The sequence below is a fragment of the Pistacia vera genome, unplaced genomic scaffold, assembly GCF_008641045.1.
Source record: "Pistacia vera cultivar Batoury unplaced genomic scaffold, PisVer_v2 Contig8, whole genome shotgun sequence".
In the NCBI taxonomy this organism is placed as follows: domain Eukaryota; kingdom Viridiplantae; phylum Streptophyta; class Magnoliopsida; order Sapindales; family Anacardiaceae; genus Pistacia; species Pistacia vera.
Window position 1 is genome coordinate 43,080 of NW_022196667.1, and position 16,052 is coordinate 59,131.

The 16,052-nt window shown below is 46.6% G+C and overlaps 1 pseudogene; it reads right to left on the reverse strand.

Annotated features, from left to right (window-relative positions):
• Positions 1 to 414: 414 nt before the first annotated feature.
• LOC116117125 lies at positions 415 to 9,053 on the reverse strand (annotated as a pseudogene).
• Between the last annotated feature and the right edge of the window lie 6,999 nt (positions 9,054 to 16,052).

Below are 16,052 nucleotides of genomic sequence, written 5' to 3' on the forward strand. Positions count from 1 at the left end.
CTATTTTTGTCTTTATTATTCTAATCAAGGAGAATTATGTTAAGTTTTTTATTTTTTATTTTTTTTTTCAGCTAAACCTGTTCTTTAAACAAATCATTGACACTTTTGAAATTAAAAATTAAAAATTAAATAAATCATTAAGGAGAATTAGGTTAAGTTATTGGTCTTGATATATGTTGAACCCTAACCTATAAACTTAAGCTTTTAAGTGGGATGACAACTTCATATAGTATCAGAGCTAAATATCTCAAGTTTAAATCCTCACATACCAATTGGATAAAGGAGATGAAAAAAATTCAAGTTTGATACGAGAGATCTATTAGTCTTAATATATCTCTGTCTCTCTGTCTATATATATATAATGGCACCAAGTTGAAAGTCAAACATTGGTCACAAATTTGACTGTCAAAATGATTAAATAAAATTATCAAAACTTATATTATATTTAGGCCTTTTCATTCTATCAAATTACATGGCTTTCACATTACAAAGTTAATTAAGAAAATTAAAGATTACAAATTTTCATGATGTGTGCATTCTTATTTAAAGTATATATATCCTTCAAATTTGCACTTAGAACAACAACAACGTTCTCCTCTGCGTAAAAAGCCTCAAACACTGCAAATTAATGAACATAAAAAGTAGATATTAAAAATATATGTGAGAAATTAATACTAAATTAAATCTAATAAATTAACAAATAGTATTACTTAATAAGTAAACTTACGGGGTGTAGTCAACAATAACGTTGCCAGCATCAGGATTAGCAATCTTAGCAAAAGCATCTTGGGAAAGATTAAGAACCCCGTTGCAGCCTGTTTTACAACGATCAACCACTTTAACTACAACATTACCGGACCTGCAAGGATGTGGAGCCTCATTGGTGCCCCTGATGCAACGCACTCTATAAATGAGAAGACCCCTTCATTAAGGGGATTCGACCATTTTCACATAGAGAAAAACTCTCTCTCTCCTGTAAACACATTTATTTTTCCAACTCTTTTGTAAGTCAGTCCGTAGTTGCGACCTGACCCACATAATATCAATACAAATCAGTGGACGTAGGACTAGCTACCTTAACATCGAACCACTTAAAAAGCTCCCTTTGCATTTATTTCGCTTTATACATTCAATTTTCACGTTATTAACAGCCAACAAAGTTACGCACGTGACAATTCGTTGGTGCCAAAAAACGAGCATCAACAGTATGATATCATCTAATTTGCAATTAGAAAGACCTATTCCTCTGAGTAAAAGCTTCAAACCCTGCAAATTAATTAACACATAAAAAGTTTAAAAAAAAATGTTGAGAAATTAATGGTAAAATCTAATTAATAACAAAAGTATAAATTAATAAGTTTGCTTACGGGGTGTAGTCAACGATAACCTTGCCGGCATCAGGATTAGCAATCTTAGCAAAAGCATCTTGAGAAAGATTAAGAACCCCATTGCATTCTGTTTGACAGCGATAACACTTAACTACAACGTTACCAGACCTGCAAGGATGTGGAGCTTCATTGGTGCCCCTGATGCATCGCACTTATACCTTCTCCCACAAGCTCTCCCATTGTTCCATAGGGCATCGCTTAACTCCGGTCACATACGTTCCGTCGTTGCAGTTGCCGTAGACAGCGGAAGCTGCACTCCAAGTTCAGAATTTCAGTTATTTCTACTGTTAGGAAGGCTCATCTCTAGATGTATGTACTTGAGAATTTCAAGACAAATGAATGGTAACGTAACAAATTAAACAATAATTTTAAAATTTTAATTGAGACCAATATGGATAAAATATACTTACGGATGTAAGGAGGTTATAGAAAACAGCATTCCTTGAGCGGCATGTGCTACTGAGGCTCAGCATAGCACAATACCAAGAAGCACAAAAATTCTCCTATCAAACATTTTTTTTTTTTTTTTTTTGGGGGTATTGTATTGCTTCGTTATATAATTTTGAGGTGCAATAAGCCAGATGTGAAATCTCCCCTTTTATAGAAGAAAAATAGAACAGAGATCTACCAGTAATTTAGTCATATGCCCACTTAAACGTTACTCATTGCTTTTTGAAAATCAATTGAAATGTTGGACTAAATAGTATTGGTTTCTAGATTGTCAGCCACTATCTGGCACCTAGTATTTTTTTTTGGGTGGAGTTAGAGGGTTGCAAGAGTAAGTCTTTGCAAAGACTGACATAAGTCTACCACACTCAAAACAGATAAAGGATTTTATGAGAAATTCTTTTTAATTTATTAACCTATATAATTTTAATTTAACTAGAGCTTCTGATTGTCCGATTGGTCCAATAACCAATAATTACTATTGTTAAAGGTACGTATTTCAATACATCTCTCAGGTTTCTTTGAATAAAATTTTCTTCCTCCAGCGTTTGAAATAACAATTACGCTTGCTATTAATGGTTATCAAGGTTTTGTATCTAATTAAATACATAGTGCCCCTAACTATTAAATTAAACACCGAAATCCTAATATAATACTTACAAGAGGAGGTGAATTATTATTTAAGAAACCTAAAAAGGAAAACAAAGCCTATATAAATACAAGTTTTTCTAAATTTATTAACTAAACGAAATAACTGAAAAAAAAAAATGAAAGAAAGATTTCTTTAAACCATTTTTAAACTAAAAGTCGTATCAACACATAGAAAGATGAATGCTACACTTACAAAAATGCATACAAAGATAAATTTAACTCTTGAAAGGAGGGAAAAAGAGAGAGAGAAGAAGATTAAGGATATGATTTATCTTTATATGTCCCTCTTTAATGCATCTTTATAAGGCTAGTATTTCTCCGTAAAAAAGAGGAACGTGTTAGTCTCTTACAACCTTTCACTATTTCCTCAAACTTTTCAATGAAGGAATTAAGTAGCAAAGACCACAATACAACAATTTAATTTGTCATAATTTCTTCGGCAAGATTTAGTATTGGTCAACCACTGGGCCTGTAACATTGTCACTATGGTGGTGGTGGAATACAAAGGAAAGTAGTGGCATTTGTCTCGGTCGTTCTATTAACTGCAAAAGAAAACAGGTCGTTATTATGGATCAAGCGAGCAGATAATTAACCCAGCGAAAGAAAACCTACTTGGATCCTGAAAATGGCAGTGGCCGTTATAAAAGAAAAAGAAAAACTTTGTCTCGTAGGCCCCCGCATTGCTGGGATAGCTGTGTATCCCCGCGGCAATGGTAGGTCGCCGAGACAAATAGTACGAGTCCTTGTCCCTACTCTTCTTAAGGTAGTAGGCGACGCCGAGCTCGACCGCCGTTGGCTCTCCCAAGCCGTTCTCGCAGCACGCGATGTACATCGCGACAGCGATGACATACGCGTTTGGCGTCAACTGCATCGGTGCGATCCCGAAATGATCCAGGACCGACCTGATGAAAGGATGGAAGGGTATCCTCCCTCCACCCTTGAAGATCTCCTCAGATATCGCGGCAAGGCCTTTGGTCTGACGCCGTGATGGCCTAGTGTGGTCGAGGAACACCTCTGCGCGGATGTCGAACTGCTTCTTTATTCTAGTATATTCCTCGGAGGTGAGAACCGAGTAGACATCGAGAGCTGCGTCCTCGGGAGCTCCCCGCGAGGATGAGCTGGCTCCTTCCTCAGGCCTGGATGTTGACGGTTCCATTCCAGTCTGCAACATCGACAGACACGGTCATTTAGGCCTTCGTGTTTGTCCCGTGCGGCGGCAAGGGACAAAAACTTAAAACCTAGCGGTGATTCAAGCCGCCATCCACGGCTCGAATCCAATGACGGCATCGCGACTCCGGTGAAACACCGAAAGACCCAACGCCGTGGTTCAACCAAACCAGTGCAAAATGAAAAAAGGAAAGGAGAACCTTACTCTGTGGGATATGGAGCTGGGGCCGAAACTCGTTTTGGTTGCCTGAAAAGCGCCGATCGGGAGAGAATGATTCTTGGTTTGCAAAAGTTTGTCACTCGAAGCGAAAGAAATTTCGGTGACCTCATCTGAAAAATACAAAGTTTTTATATGGATTGCGAATCGACGGTTACCACCCCTCGGAACCAAAACGGCAGTTCTCTCTCTCTCTCCGCATTAAATGGGCCCCACGTCGCATTAAATGTCGTGAAAAGAGTCGTCGTTTCAAACCCACGTCGCATTAAATGCAGTGATAGGGGTTGTCGTTTCAAATGTGTTACACAATCAATGCTGTCAAAACGGCGTCGGGTCATCTTACAACGCATTTAATGTGTCTGACAGACACTGTAACGCGTGCAGAGCGCCTGACAGCGCAGAGCCAGGTTCATTGAACCTCTAAGGTATAGAAAGGAGCGTCCATCAGGTCCAGGTCGCTAGGATGAAGATTGTCAGGTCACTTAAGCAAGGGATCACGCGAGATCGTGTTCGCCAAAAGTCCTGAGCTGAGCTCATCCCATCCAGGTCGGAGCGACCAAAGCCTCCAATGTGACTTAGTTTCCAAGCCTCGATCCTCAAACCTTAAAAACTAGGGGGCTTCTGTTATGCTTGGGAAATAAAGGGCTGACGTGGGAAAGTCGTGTGAAGGGTGACCTGCTCCCGTCAGAGCAACGCGCACACGTCAGACCTGCTACATGACACAGGGCTCACACATGTCCATTTCCTTGCAGCAAATCGTGCGAAGTCAGCTTGGGAAGAGGGCAATGGGACATAAAGCCAGATTATATCCTGACAATCACACCAACCCATGGATTTCTTTACAGCGACTCTATGCTGGTCGTCAACCAAATTCTAGGGGAATATCAAGCCAAGGAAGAGAATATGTCCGCTACCTGAAAGAGGCTAAGGCGTCTCTGGGGTCGTTTGAGCGCTTTGAAATCGCTTAGATCCCCAGGAGAGCAACTCTATAGCGGACGCCTTGGCAAGATAGCCTCGTCGTTGGACTCAGGCTCCTGATAGCATTCCTGTTCGCTTCGTTGATGCTCCAACTATTAGCTCGACCGAACGGTCTTAAATGTGGCCCACGGATTCCTGATGACTCCCATCGTCAGTACCTCAGGGAGGGGATCTTCCTAGCGACAAGGGCGAGGCAAGGGTCCTCGAGCAAGGTCTGCTCGTTTCACACTCATCGGGGATCAGCTGTACAGGAGAGATTCAGTGCCCCTCCCTCCGATGTGTGACCAGCGAAGAAGCAGACACATCATGAGGGAAATTCATGAGGGGATCTGCGGTAACCACACAGCAGCTCGATCTCTTGCGAACGGTTTGTCCCAAGGATGCTATTGCCCCGAATCCAGGAAGATGCACACAACTTTGTCAAGAGATGTGATAAGTGCCAGCGGTTCGCGACATTCCCGCGAGCCCCATCTCACGAGCTTATTACTATGTCTAGCCCTGACCATTTTCCATGGGGGATCGACCTTATCGGCCCCATGCCAGTTGGAAAGGAGGGGTCAAGTATGCCGTGGTCGCGGTAGACTACTCACAAAATGGGTTGAAGCCGAGCCGCTAGCCGCGATCACGACCAGAAGCTAAAGATTCGTTTTCAAGAATATAGTGTGCCACTACGGAATTCCTCACACCCTAATCTCAGATAACGAAGCATTTGATAATGAGGAGTTCAAGCAATTCGCGAGCTGGGCATCCATAAAAATTTGCCTCAGTCGCCAGACCGCAAGCGAATGGCCAAGTTGAAGCAGTCAACAAGACCATCAGCACACTCTGAAGGCCAAGCTCGGGGCAGCCAAGGAAAGTGGGCTGACGACCTCCCGAAGTATTGTGGGCGTACAGGACAACTACAAGATCCTCCACCTCGGAAACCCCATTTCGCTAGCCTATGGCTGCAAAGCGTGATCCCCGTAGAGGTCGAAACTGGTTCTCTTCGGAGGGACTTGTACAATGAGGTCGAAAACGAATGCTTATGACAAGTTTGGACCTGGTCGGAGCACCGCAAGGCTTCGCTAAGGGTAGCAGCTACCAACAGGGAGCAAAAAGGTTCTTCGACTCAAAGGTCAGCGAAGAGACTTCCAGGTCGGAGACCTTATCTAAAGGAAGTTCTCCTCGAGACCAGAGAGCCAAGTGCGGGGGTACTAGGGCCTAACTGGGAAGGTCCGTACCGGGTCGACAAGGTAATCAGACCGGGGACCTACCATCTCAAAAGATTGAACGGCTCCAAAGTACCCGAGCTTGGAATGCCGAGCACCTCCGCCATACTATCAGTAATCTCAAACTCAGCTCAATTTTGTTAATTTCTTTTAGATATTACTTTATTCCCCGAAACAGTTCGTATGTGTTATTTCGCATGTAAGAATTCGTAGACAATTGCTTATGTAAATCGCGAATTGTAAATTGAACACACAATATATAAAAAGCGAACTACAAATTGAAAAGATGGTTCCATTCATTTACAAATAAAAGTCAAAAGACCCACTACAACGGGGACAACTCATTACCCTTAAGGCTGGTCGGGGGGATCCTTTGATCCAGAACCCCCTGCCTGGTCGGGTTGTTGGGCGCTCGCGGCTTCCAGATCGTCCTCTTCGGCCATGATCCGCAAGTTGCTTGCCAACCCTCCGGGAGGTCGGACATGTCCAAATCTGGGTTCCTTGCTCGCAGGGAGTAAATAGACCCGATTGCCAGTCTGCGGTCTTTTCTTCCAGCTCCTCTGACTGGTTCTCTGCTTCTTCAGTCAGGGAAGCGATTTGTGTCCGACCTCCTGGAGCTCAGCCTCGAGAGCTTGCCTGTCTTGCTCAGCTCGCTGAGCCCGTGCGAAAGTCGCCTGGAGCTCCTGGTCCTTTTCCCCGACCTCCTTGGATAGCCTGGCGGTTGCCCTTTGAAGTTCTTTGACTTCCTCGCGCGGCGTCGAGTTCCATCTTTGGAATCCACCGTTCGTGGGGCGGCATCCTTTGGTTCATACCTGTTCGCCGCTTCGAACGCCTCTTTCTCTCCTCTTCGACGACTCCAAGTTCTGCTTCAGCTTTGCGACCTCCTCCTCCAGGTCGCTTGTCCCCTTTGTAGCCCCCCAGCCGTGTCTTTTCCATGGCCACCCTCATCGCAGTAACGCCTGCGAGCAAAATATGAGTTGGAATAAATCAGAATGAAGTCTTGAGTCCACTCGTTTACCTTGCTCAGATGCTAGAAACCTGTCCATCAGGTCGTCGCCCGTGTCAGCGAACTGTCGTATGACTCTGTTAGCTCGCACTCGAGCAGGCCATAGACTATCGGCTGCAGGTGCTTGGGCAGACTCCCTAACGAGTCTAGAACGTGCATCCTTCGCCTTGCCGGCAGCGGCCGCCTCGCTCGCGGGCTCTTTTCTCGACCTCTTGGATTCTTGGCGCGTCCTCAGAGGCTCCTCCTCAGATTCGGTCTCAGACTCTCGCTGGCCACTGTTTCCTCTTCTTGGACCTTTGCCGAGCCTTCCGCCTGGGCGAGCAGACGGTGCCTAGCGACCTGTTCTGTCCTGGTCACTTCTTGCGCAGGACGGGGCTGCGAAGGCGCAGAAGCTCGCAGCGGTGTGCCGGAATAGCACGGCAGCTTCGGCGCCCTCTCCCTCTCCCTCCTTGATCGAGGGAAAACAATGGTGCTCGGTGGGACTGCCCGACTCCTTTGGGGGCTGGTCTCTGCATTTAAGCTCGTCAGTAAGGGAATTTATCCACGACCAAAGCTACCAGTATAACTTACCTTCCAGGGGTTTCTAACGACGCCTTGTTAGTGAAAAAACCGTACTTCCGCGGTTCGTGGTTGTCACAAGATTCCTCGCGTCCCGTGTTTCGTTCGTCCAGTACCCCGAAAGATACAAGTCTGTCTGGGTTGGCGAGTAGACTCTGCTCATCTGTTCTAAAGGAAGAGCCGAGCCGAGTGCTAAAGATCGGAAGCTGTCTCAACCCTCAGCTCGCTTCCGAGCTGATAAGCTTCTTGAAGGAGAACATTGACGTGTTCGCTTGGTCGCATGCAGACATGGTCGGGATCAACCCGGACGTTATTTGCCATGCACTGAACGTCAACGGTGAAGCGAAGCCAGTTCGCCAAAAGAGGAGGGCGATGGATCCGGAGCGGTACGCCGCACTAAAATCAGAAGTGGAAAACCTTCTCCGAAATGGATCCATTCGCGAGGCTCTCTACCCGACGTGGGTTGCTAACCCGGTCCTGGTAAAGAAGCCAAATGGCAAGTGACGGACCTGTGTAGACTTCAGCGACCTCAACAAAGCTTGCCCAAAAGACAGCTTCCCCCTGCCAAGAATCGATCAGCTCGTTGACGCCACCTCGGGGCACGAGCTGTTAAGCTTCATGGATGCTTACTCGGGATACAATCAGATCCCGATGTATGGGCAGATGAAGAACATACGACCTTCATTACGGATCGGGGGTTGTACTGTTATAAAGTCATGCCCTTCGGCCTTAAGAACGTAGGCGCGACCTACCAGAGGTTGGTCAATAGAATGTTCTCCGACCAGATCGGGAGGACAATGGAGGTCTATGTGGACGACATGCTGGTCAAATCCTAGGTCGCCTCAGAGCATATTGCGCATCTCGCTGAGATGTTTGACATACTCCGACTCTACAGAATGAAGCTGAACCCTCTCAAATGTTCGTTCGGGGTATCGTCAAGAAAGTTCCTGGGATATATGGTCAATCAGCGGGGCATAGAGGTAAACCCTGAAAAGATTCAAGCTCTGCTCGATATGGAAAGCCCAACCAGCAAAAAGCAGGTCATGAGTCTGAACGGGCGAATAGCGGTACTTAGTGGCTTCATATCGAGGCTAACAGACCGTTGTTTACCATTCTTCAACGTCCTGAAGGCTAACAAGAGATTCGAGTGGACTCCCGAATGCGAGCAGGCATTCCAGAATATAAAAGAACACCTTGGGAAGCCGCCTCTCCTCTCTAAGCCCCTTCCACAGGAGACCCTGCTCGTCTACCTATCCGTGTCTCAGTTTGCGGTCAGTAAAGCTTTAATACGGGAAGAAGAGAAGACTTAATGGCCAGTGTTTTATGCAAGTAAGCGTCTGTCAGACGTCGAGATGCGGTATCCAGAGATGGAGCGACTAGCTTTTGCTCTGCTGGTCGCATCCAGGAAACTGCGACCTTACTTCCATGCCCATACGATCAACGTAATGACGAATTACCCTCTCAGGCAGGTCCTCCATAAACCGAAGGCCTCTGGTAAACTGCTCAAATGGGCCATGGAGTTGAGCCAGTTCGACCTAAAGTATAAGCCCAGGTCGACCATCAAAGGGCGGGCTGTTGTAGACTTCATCTCGGAATTCTCCTATCTCCCAAGTGAGCAGCAGCTTGGCGAAGTCGGGCAAGAAATTATTCAGAACCTGTCGACCTGGAACCTCTCGTCGCGGGTCTCAAAACAGAAAAAGCCGGTGCGGGTCTTCTCCTTGTGAGCCCCGAGGGGGCTCGTTCATGGTATCCTCCGATTCGGATTAAGCGACCAACATGAGGCCGAGTACGAACCCTGCTCGCCGATTGCGACTTGCCAAAGAATGGGTGCAACCGCATCAACATTTACAGCGACTCTATGCTGGTCGTCAACCAATTCTAGGGGATATCAAGCCAAGGAAGAGAATATGGTCCGCTACCTGAAAGAGGCTAAGGCGTCTCTGGGGTCGTTTGAGCGCTTTGAAATCGCTTAGATCCCCAGGAGAGCAACTCTATAGCGGACGCCTTGGCAAAGATAGCCTCGTCGTTGGACTCAAGGCTCCTGATAGCATTCCTGTTCGCTTCGGTATGCTCCACTATTAGCTCGACCGAACAGGTCTTAAATGTGGCCCACCGGATTCCTGGATGACTCCCATCGTCCAGTACCTCAGGGAGGGGATCTTGCCTAGCGACAAGGGCGAGGCAAGGGTCCTCCGAGCAAGGTCTGCTCGTTTCACACCATCGGGGATCAGCTGTACAGGAGAGATTCAGTGCCCCTCTCCTCCGATGTGTGACCAGCGAAGAAGCAACTACACATAGGGAAATTCATGAGGGGATCTGCGGTAACCACACAGCAGCTCGATCTCTTGCGAACAAGGTTGTTCGCCAAGGATGCTATTGGCCCCGAACCAGGAAGATGCACACAACTTTGTCAAGAGATGTGATAAGTGCCAGCGGTTCGCGAACATCCCGCGAGCCCCATCTCACGAGCTTATTACTATGTCTAGCCCTGACATTTTTTTTTCCATGTGGGGGATCGACCTTATCGGCCCCATGCCAGTTGGAAAGGGAGGGGTCAAGTATGCCGTGGTCGCGGTAGACTACTTCACAAAATGGGTTGAAGCCGAGCCGCTAGCCGCGATCACGACCAGGAAGCTAAAAGATTTCGTTTTCAAGAATATAGTGTGCCACTACGGAATTCCTCACACCCTAATCTCAGATAACGGGAAGCAATTTGATAATGAGGAGTTCAAGCAATTCTGCGACGAGCTGGGCATCCATAAAAAATTTGCCTCAGTCGCCAGACCGCAAGCGAATGGCCAAGTTGAAGCAGTCAACAAGACCATCAAGCACACTCTGAAGGCCAAGCTCGGGGCAGCCAAAGGAAAGTGGGCTGACGACCTCCCCGAAGTATTGTGGGCGTACAGGACAACTACAAGATCCTCCACCTCGGAAACCCCATTTTCGCTAGCCTATGGCTGCAAAGCGATGATCCCCGTAGAGGTCGAAACTGGTTCTCTTCGGAGGGACTTGTACAATGAGGTCGAAAACGAAGTGCTTATGAGGACAAGTTTGGACCTGGTCGAGGAGCACCGCAACAAGGCTTCGCTAAGGGTAGCAGCCTACCAACAGGGAGCAAAAAGGTTCTTCGACTCAAAGGTCAAGCGAAGAGACTTCCAGGTCGGAGACCTTATGCTAAAGGAAGTTCTCCTCGAGACCAGAGAGCCAAGTGCGGGGGTACTAGGGCCTAACTGGGAAGGTCCGTACCGGGTCGACAAGTTAATCAGACCGGGGACCTACCATCTCAAAAGATTGAACGGCTCCAAAGTACCCCGAGCTTGGAATGCCGAGCACCTCCGGCCATACTATCAGTAATCTCAAACTCAGCTCAATTTTTGTTAATTTCTTTTAGATATTACTTTATTCGCTCGAAACAGTTCGTATGTGTTATGTTCGCATGTAAGAATTCGTAGACAATTGCTTATGTAAATCGCGAATTGTAAATTGTACACACAATATATGAAAAAAGCGAACTACAAATTGAAAAGATGGTTCCATTCATTTACAAATAAAGAGTCAAAAGACCCGACTACAACGGGGACAACTCATTACCCTTAAGGCTGGTCGGGGGGATCCTTTGATCCAGAACCCCCTGCCTGGTCGGGTTGTTGGGCGCTCGCGGCTTCCAGATCGTCCTCTTCGGCCATGATCCGCAAAGTTGCTTGCCAACCCTCCGGGAGGTCGGACATGTCCAAATCTGGGTTCCTTGCTCGCAGGGAGTAAATAGACCCGATTGCCCAGTCTGCGGTCTTTTCTTCCAGCTCCTCTGACTGGTTCTGCATTTCTTCAGTCAGGGAAGCGATTTTGTCCCGACTCTCCTGGAGCTCAGCCTCGAGAGCTTGCCTGTCTTGCTCAGCTCGCTGAGCCCGTGCGAAAGTCGCCTGGAGCTCCTGGTCCTTTTCCCCGACCTCCTTGGATAGCCTGGCGGTTGCCCTTTGAAGTTCTTTGACTTCCTCCGCGCGTCGGTCGAGTTCCATCTTTTGGAAATCCACCGTTCGTAGGGCGGCATCCTTTTGGTTCAGATACCTGTTCGCCGCTTCGAACGCCTCTTTTCTCTCCGCTTCGACGGACTCCAAGTTCTGCTTCAGCTTTGCGACCTCCTCCTCCAGGTCGCTTGTCCCCTTTGTAGCCCCCAGCCGTGTCTTTTCCATGGCCACCCTCATCGCAAGTAACGCCTGCGAGCAAAATATGAGTTAGGAATAAATCAGAATGAAGTCTTGAGTCCAACTCGTTTACCTTGCTCAGATGCTAGAACGACCTGTCCATCAGGTCGTCGCCCGTGTCAGCGAACTTGTCGTATGACTCTGTTAGCTCGCACTCGAGCAGGCCATAGACTATCGGCTGCAGGTGCTTGGGCAGACTCCCTAACGAGTCTAGAACTGGTGCATCCTTCGCCTTGCCGGCAGCGGCCGCCTCGCTCGCGGGCTCTTTTCTCGACCTCTTGGATTCTTGGCGCGTCCTCAGAGGCTCCTCCTCAGATTCGGTCTCAGACTCTTCGGCCTGGACCTGTTTCCTCTTCTTGGACCTTTGGGCCGAAGCCTTCCGCCTGGGGCGAGCAGACGGTGCCTGAGCGACCTGTTCTGTCCTGGTCACTTCTTGCGCAGGACGGGGCTGCGAAGGCGCAGAAGCTCGCAGCGGTTGTGCCGGAATAGCACGGGCAGCTTCGGCCGCCCTCTCCCTCTCCCTCCTTGATCGAGGGAAAACAAATGGTGCTCGGTGGGACTGCCCGGACTCCTTTGGGGGCATGGTCTCTGCATTTAAGCTCGTCAGTAAGGGAATTTATTCCACGACCAGAAAGCTACCAGTATAACTTACCTTCCAGGGGTTCTAACGACGCCTTGTTAGTGAAAAAACCGTACTTCCGCAGGTTCGTGGTTGTCACAAGATTCCTCGCGTCCCGTTGTTCGTCGTCCAGTACCCCGAAAGATACAAGTCTGTCTGGGTTGGCGAGTAGACTCTGCTCAGTCGTTCTATTAACTGCAAAAGAAAACAGGTCGTTATAATGGATCAAGCGAGCAGATAATTAACCCAGTGAAAGAAAACCTACTTGGATCCTGAAAATGGCAGTGGCCGTTATAAAAGAAAAAGAAAAACTTTGTCTCGTAGGCCCCCGCGTTGCTGGGATAGCTGTGTATCCCCGCGGTAATGGTAGGTCGCCGAGACAAATAGTACGAGTCCTTGTCCCTACTCTTCTTAAGGTAGTAGGCGACGCCGAGCTCGACCGCCGTTGGCTCTCCCAAGCCGTTCTGCAGCATGCGATGTACATCGCGACCACGATGACATACGCGTTTGGCGTTAACTGCATCGGTGCGATCCCGAAATGATCCAAGACCGACCTGATGAAAGGATGGAAGAGAATCCTCCCTCCACCCTTGAAGATCTCCTCAGAGATCGCGGCAAGGCCGTCGGCCGGACGCCGTGACGGCCTAGTATGGTCAAGGAACACCTCCGCGTGGATGTCGAACTGCTTCTTTATTCTAGCATATTCCTCGGGGGTGAGAACCGAGTAGACATCGAGAGCTGCGTCCTCGGGAGCTCCCCGCGAGGACGAGCTGGCTCCTTCCTCGGTCCTGGATGTAGACGGTTCCATTCCAGTCTGCAACATCGACAGACACGGTCATTTAGGCCTTCGTGTTTGCCCTGTGCGGCGGCAGGGGACAAAAACTTAAAACCTAGCGGTGATTCAAGCCGCCATCCACGGCTCGAATCCAATGACGGCGTCACGACTCTGGTGAAACACCGGAAGACCCAACGCCGTGGTTCAACCAAACCAGTGCAAAATAAAAAAGGAAAGGGGAACCTTACTCTGTGGGATATGGAGCTGGGGCCTAAACTCGTTTTGGTTGCCTGAAAAGCGCCGATCGGGAGAGAATGATTCTTGGTTTGCAAAAGTTTGTCACTCGAAGCGAAAGAAATTTTGGTGACCTCATCTGAAAAATACAAAGTTTTTATATGGATTGCGAATCGGCGGTTACCGCCCCTGGGAACCAAAATGGCAGTTCTCTCTCTCTCCGCATTAAATGCGCCCCACGTCGCATTAAATGCCGTGAAAAGGGGCGTCGTTTCAAACCCACGTCGCATTAAATGCAGTAATAGGGGTTGTCGTTTCAAATGTGTTACACAATCAATGCTGTCAAAACGGCGTCGGGTCATCTTACAACGCATTAAATGTGTCTGACAAACGCTGTAACGCGTGCAGAGCGCCTGACAGCGCAGAGCCAGGTTCATTGAACCTCTAAGGTACGGAAAGGAGCATCCGTCAAATCCAGGTCGCTAGGATGAAGATTGTCAGGTCGCTTAGGCAAAGGATTGCGCGAGATCGTGTTCGCTGCGAGTCCTGAGCCGAGCTCATCCCATCCAGGTCGGAGTGACCAAAGCCTCCAATGTGACTTAGTTTCCAAGGCTCGATCCTTAAACCTTAAAAACTAGGGGGCTTCTGTTATGCCTGGGAAAATAAAGGGCTGACATGGGAAAATCGTGTGAAGGGCGACCTGCTCCCGTCAGAGCAACACGCACATGTCAGACCTGCCACATGATATGGAGCTCACACGCGTCCATTTCTTTGCAGCAAATCGTGCGAAGTCAGCTTGGGAAGAGGGCAATGGGACATAAAGCCGGATTATATCCTGACAATCACACCAACCCATGGATTTAATGATGATTGTACACTTCAGTTTGATATAAAATGACGAAGACCCCTTCATTAAGGGGATTCGGCCATTCTTTACATAAAAAAACTCTCTCCTGTAAAAACACTTACTTTTCATAACTCTTATGTACGTCAGTCCGCTTCGCGACTTGACCCACACCAACATCAATACAAATCAGTGGACGTAGGATTTGCTACCTTAGCATCCGAACCACTTTAAAAATCTTCCTTGCATTTATTTCACTTCATATATCCATTATCACGTGTGTTAATTCATCAAATAGTAATATCCATGTGACAATTGGTTGGTGCCGAAAACGAGCATCAACAGTAAGGTTTCCAATCTGATGAGGAATTTTACCTATTAGTTTATTGCTAGAAAGATCGATTCCAGAAATTAACATAAGAATTATCCCACTGTAGGAGAATGTATTATGCTTCGTTGTGAAATCTATAGTTGCTTCCTTAATACTTGGAGGACCAATTTGAGAATAAGCAAATGCAGGCAAAGGATTGTAAGCCGGAACTTGATCGAAAAAACCAGAAGTTAGAGTTGCAGCATCATAATATCTTTCACTCATATTTAAACAAGGAAGAATAAAGCCTGTCAAATTGTTATGAGAAAGTCAGAAAGATCCGTAAGACGTAATTGGTCTAACTCGCACAATTGCAGAGGCAGTTCACCTTCCAAATTATTCTTCGCCAAGATGAAGTAACGTAATTGAGAAAGCCTGCCAATCCAATTTGAATGGTTACCAGTGAAGAAACTATAACTAAGATCCAATGTCTCCAAAGAAAGGCTATAATAAAACGTATCATTGAGTTGTCCTTGTAGTTTATTTCTTGACAGGTGAACTAGTTTGATTTTAAAAGGTTGTAGACAAAAGGGTAAATACCTAGAGATTATATTTTCTGAAAGGTCCAAAATTTCAAGAAAATTAAGTTTACAAAACTCCATTGGAATTGGACCTTCAAGATGGTTACTGAGCATTATAAAATCTACCAATTCTGCCATGTTTCCCAACCACCCTGGGACTTTACCACTAAAATGGTTATCGCCAAGATGCAATCATTCCAAAGAGTAATTAGACAAACTTTCTGGGATATTTCCAGTCAAGTTATTGTTATCCAATTGTAACCTCATCAAGTATGTCAGATTAAAATTTTTAGTGAATAAGTGACCTTCCAAACTGTTGTTTGATAACGCTAGCAGCTGCAATGAGAAGCAACCCCTGGCCAAATGTTCAGGTATTTCCAGAAAAATTATTATTGGAAAAGTCTAGACTTTCCAATGAGTTCATGTCACTAATAGCAGATGGAATGCTACCATTAAACGCATTTCTAGAAATGTTTAAAGATATTAACCTTGGTAGATTTGCCCCAATCTATATTGGACTGTGACCATAGAAGATATTGACTGAGATATCTAAACTTGTTAAATGTTCGTGAGGATGAACTGGCAATTGGAAAGGTCCACAAAGAGAGTTATTGACTAGAAGAAGTGTTTCTAGTTTTATGCTGTTCTCTAACAACCAATTCGGAAATTCTCCCTTTGAATTTATGTGAGAGAGATCAACTTCATCCAAGTCATATTGATAATGTGCCACCATCTCCATAACCACCCAACATGAAGGAATTTAATTGGAATCGTGGGGCCAAAGACTGAGACTCAATTTCTGTATATATTTGGTTATTCTCACCATAGAACTTCTTGCGTTTCCAATGGTTGAAAAAAAGGTTCAAG